The sequence below is a fragment of the Cornus florida genome, unplaced genomic scaffold, assembly GCF_030987335.1.
Source record: "Cornus florida cultivar Cherokee Brave unplaced genomic scaffold, ASM3098733v1 CherokeeBrave_3.0.0_Hap2_Chr04, whole genome shotgun sequence".
In the NCBI taxonomy this organism is placed as follows: Eukaryota; Viridiplantae; Streptophyta; class Magnoliopsida; order Cornales; family Cornaceae; genus Cornus; species Cornus florida.
This window is the reverse complement of record NW_026775574.1, coordinates 99,771,703-99,777,335: the sequence shown is the minus strand read 5'-3', so window position 1 is coordinate 99,777,335 and position 5,633 is coordinate 99,771,703.

Genomic DNA, 5,633 nt, shown 5'->3' with positions numbered 1-5,633 from the left:
ATATATACGTAACTATTTATTGATAGTAAGAGTTTTGGGTGAAAACTGAGTAAGCATTGGGATTCTTGGTCAACTGCTTGAAACTCACCTATAGTCAATCTCTCCTATCAAATTCTTTTTTTTCTTCATAATATTATGAGTTCGACAAATAAAAACCTACTACTTTATCGAGTCTATATGGCTATCCATGTGTCAAACAAAATGGTACTCATTTTAAAATATAAGGTAATTGACTATTTGGAAAGTTGTAATCTTTTTTCTAAATTTATCTTAATCTAGTATCTTTATTAGCGATTAAAGTTTCAACCACCATTTATATGTATATTTGTTTAATATTTTAAATTGCATCTATGTAAATACCATTGAGATAATTCAGATTGTGTTTTTAATCATTAATATCCATCTATTACATTGATAGGTATTTGTTAATTACTATAAAGATCAAAGCTAATAATCTATCTACCATACTGGCGTCCCAAAAATAAGGCTACCACACTGGCAAGCCACGGGTGCACAGCCCTACATCGCCTAAGTAAAGGAAATGTGAAGTGCTTATGTATAGGTGTGTCACTCCAATTGATATGAGGACTTTTGGGGTGAAGCCCATTAGCAAAACCGTGGGGGCTCAGGCCCAAAGTGGACAATATCATATCATGTGGTGGAATGGGTCGTTACAAATGGTATCAAAACCTGACCCAGCCGGAAGTGTGCCGACGAGATTTTGTACAAATCAAATTATTAAATTTGAATACCATAAAACTTACTGTGAAAAGAAAAAGAAGATGATATCATGATATGGCTATGGAAAACGAAAAAGATAAAGGAAAGGAGCTGTAGAAAACTGAAAAGATAAGGAAGGGGAAACAGGGTATTTTATGGAAACAAACAAGAGTAAGAATCTAATGATGCCTATTTAAGTTGAAATTTTGACTAACCAAGTCAAATTTTTATGTATGTTGGTTTTAAGTCGAGATATTAAAGTTGTCAGTAATATCATTTTTCTAATATTATATCTTCTTTTCTTATCCATTCCATATATAATTTGATAAAAATAAAATAGTGTAATTTAGAGGTTTAGAGGGTATTTTTGGTAAGTAGAATCATTTTCTTTTTCTTTTCATGCTAGCCAAACTAAAAAAATAAAATTTTCTTGGAGCTTTCTTAAAAAACTTTCCTATTAATCAAATACATGATGGAAACTTGATTTTTCTGTTTTTCACTTCACTTTCTTTCACTTTCACTTTCAATTAAAATTTTTGTCTAACCAAACGAACCTTAATGAAAATCCAAGCCAGTCCCGCCTCATCTGTTGATCCACGGTAGTTGAGTTACCTGAACCGTTTGGTTGGAATACATATTTTTAATTATCCTCATCAGTAACCTTATTAAATTTTTTATCATAAAATTGTATATTATTTTGTGACTTGTGCCCATTTTTATTTATATAATTGAATATGCCAACTGTTAGAAAATATATACTTCAAATGACATTTAAGATATGACTAACTATGGCTACTGTTGGAAATATATGCTTCAAATGACATTTAAAATAAAATATATTATTCTCGTATTTTTTTACTAGTATTTAATAAACATGTAAAATTATAAAGAAAAAAATAAAGAATTTGAAACGAGGCTAGTATTGGATATTATGTTTTTACGACAATTTACGCTCCACAGGGTACCAACGGACTCTATAATGCACCTCCGTGTAATACTCTCTCTAACCAAAAAGAAAATGAATCTATACTAAATACAAAATAAATTGGGTGCAAATCAAACCAAATAGCTCGGACCACTTGGCCATGGCTTAAACCCACTTTTAGTAAAAAGAAAATGCATCTATACTAAATACAAAAAGAATAGGGTAATCTTCTACTAGAAAGTGGAAAATAGGGGTGTAAACAGATATACTGAATTTTATTCCCATTTTGTTTCCTAATCAAACCATCTAGTGTAATACTCTCTCTTTCTAACTAAAAAAAAATGCACCTATAACAAATACAAAATGAATTGGGTGCAAATCAAACCAAATAGCTCGGACCACTTGACCATGATAGAGCCAAGGGGCATCCCAAGGAGACCAAACAAGAAGTCCACAAAGTCCTTTCCGGCCTCTACAAACAGCACCTTCCTCGCCTTGTTAACGAGTAGCTTCAACTCTATTTTTATATGTTTTTCGGTGAATAGCTTCAACTTTATTTTTGTCTTCTTTTCGGTGAATAGCTTCAAGTTTATTTGTGGTGGTGTGGCCATTTGAGATTGACTTTAGCATATATTGTAGGGGAAAAGAGTGAGCTTGGAGAGAATACTTGACAATGTCCAAAATAGGGCAAGAAGGGTATCTTTTATATAGTTTTGCAACATTTGCTCTTTAATTACTGTGCATTTTATAACTTTTGTGTTTCTCCAAGCAAGAAAATTTGGAATGCTTGCCACAACTTTATTACCTTCTCCTTTGTTATCTTTTCCTTTCGTTAAAGTTAAAATGATGATTCAATTTCACCCAAAAAAAAAATCTATGATGAAAGCTAAACCTAGGTTTGTTCACAAGGAACGACGAATAATATTTTTGGACAACCCAAAAATGAAAGATAGACAACTAAATTGGGATAGGGAATTAGGTGGCATACTCTAAACTCTCTTTAGAGGACAATTGACAGTCGTTTGAATGAAATTCATTTTTAGCATTTTTTTAGTTTCTAGATTTCGTATAACCAATCGAACCCTAATGAAATTCATTTTTAGTGTTGGATGAACCCTAATGACTTTGCATGTAACCACTCACTTCCTAGGCTGTTATATGTCCCATGACTTTGCATGTAACCACTTGTAACCGCTTACTTCCTTGACTGCCATGTGTCCCAAGACTTTCCACTAGAACATCGTAGTACCTTTCCATTGGAATCAACCAGCTTCCTAGGCTGTCATGTGTCTCATGACTTTGCATGTAACCGCTCACTTCTTAGGATGTGTCCCATGACTTTGCATATAACCACTTGTAACCACTCACTTCCTAGGCTGCCATATGTCCCATGACTTTGCATGTCACCACTTGTAACCGCTTGCTTCCTTGGCTGCCATATGTCCAAAGACTTTCTACTGGAATGTCGTAGTACCTTTCCATTGAAATCGACTAAGGTAATCTTCTATTGGAAAGTGGAAATTAAGGTTGTAAACAGATATACTGAATTTTATTCCCATTTTGTTTTCTAATAAAACCATCTAGTGTAATACTCTTTCTCTGACTAAAAAAAAAAAAAAAATGCATCTATAACAAATACAAAATGAATTGGGTGCAAATCAAACCAAATGGCTTGGACCACTTGACCATGATAGAGCCAAGGGGCATCCCAATGAGACCTAACAAGAAGTCCACAAAGTCCTTTCCGGCCTCTGCAAACAACACCTTCCTCACCTTGTTAGCGAGTAGCTTCAACTCTATTTTTGTATTCTTTTCGGTGAATAGCTTCAACTTTATTTTTGTATTCTTTTCGGTGAATAGCTTCAAGTTTATTTGTGGTGGTGTGGCCATTTGAGATTGACTTTAGCATATATTGTAGCGGAAAAGAGTGAGCTTGGAGAGAACACTTGACAATGTCCAAAATAGGGCCAGAAGGCTGTCTTTTATATAGTTCTGCAACATTTGCTCTTTAATTACTGTGCATTTTGTAACTTTTGTGTTTCTCCAAGCAAGAAAATTTGGAGTGCTTGCCACAACTTTATTACCTTCTCCTTTGTTATCTTTTTCTTTTGTTAAAGTTAAAATGATAATTCAATTTCACCCAAAAAAAAAATCTATGATGAAAGTTAAACCTAGGTTTGTTCACAAGGAACGATGAATAAATATTTTGGGACAACCCAAAAATGAAAGATATACAACTAAATTGGGATGGGGAATTAGGTGGCATACTCTAAACTCTCTTTAGAGGACAGTTGACGGTCGTTTGGATGAAATTCATTTTTAGCATTTTTTCAGTTTCTAGATTTCATAAAACCAAACGAACCCTAATGAAAATCCAAGCGAGTCCTGCCTCATCTGTTGATCCACGGTAGTTGAGTTACCTGAACCGTTTGGCTAGAATACATATTTTTAATTATCCTTATCAGTAACCTTATTAAATTTTTTCATCATAAAATTGTATATTATTTTGTGACTTGTGACCATTTTTATTTATATAATTGAATATGCCTACTGTTGGAAAACATATGCTTCAAATGACATTTAAGATATGACTAACTATGGCTACTGTTGGAAATATATGCTTCAAATGACATTTAAAATAAAATATATTATTTTCGTGTTTTTTTACTAGTATTTAATAAACATGTAAAATTATAAAATAAAAAAATAAATAAAGAATCTGAATCGAGACTAGTATTGGATATAATGTCTTTACGACAATTTACGCTCCACAGGGTACTAAAGGACTCTATTGTGCACCTCCATGTAATACTCTCTCTGATTAAAAAGAAAATACTTCTATACTAAATACAAAATGAATTGGGTGCAAATCAAATCAAATATAGCTTGGACCACTTGGCCATGGCTTAAACCCACTTGGGTTCATGAGAGGGGGAGAGAAGAAATCAAAGAATTGGAACGAATTAACCATGGCAGCCAAAGGCCTTTCATCTCAATATAAGTGATAACGCCTATTCTTTTCCACCGCATGAATAACACATCCTTAAAATTTTTATTTCTTTTCAATGGTAAAATTCAATTGTGGACCCAAAAGATTTCTATACTTATCTCAAATTTTTCCCCTCACCCTCAAATTGCCACTCTAGCGTCCCTGTAGACTTTTATCTTCCTTTTTTCATCTCGTACTTTTCCTTCTCTCTCATTAGAACGTCTCCCTCCACTCTCATTACAACTTTTCTCTTCTCCAATAATCACAATCTCACTCCATTGAAAATTTATTTGAATAGTTTTTGGAGCTTTAGACCGGATTTTTCATTCAAGTCCGTACGCTATAATGGCAAACTCACTAAAACGTAATGGTTACGCTATACATTCTAAGTCCGTACACGCCAACCCATAACGTAATGGTAGATTTTGATGTTCTCATTCTCTGCAAACAGTGTTTCAACCTCATAACGTAATCGTAGATTGATTGATTGAGGAATCCAAACATCAACACACACTATTATAGGTAAATTGATTAACCATATAATGGAATCCAACCATCAACCCATCGTGATTATAACGGTAAGATTTACCCTTGTGGAATGTTACAGACTCCTTCCTAAAACACACTGTTGCAAGCAAGTTACATTCACACAATTTTCTAACTACTACACCTTTAATATAAAATACATATCCAATGTTGGACTTGAAGTCCATCCACATTGCATGACTCTAATACTTCCAGTCTAGCTAGATGCCTCGATTTATTTCCTTTTAATGATCCTACCCTTAATTGATAGCGTGCATGTAATCACATTTATTAAGAAGTCCCTCAAGGACCTTGCAGTCTCGTTGATCATTCAGCCCGAAAGTACCATCGACATAGGCTGCACAATCTTTTACTAGGAAAAATCATCATCCACAAGTTTAGCAGCAGCATTCAGGAAAAACGCTATTTGACTTTTCCGTCTAATTTGAGAGAGAGAGAGAGACTCCTCAAATA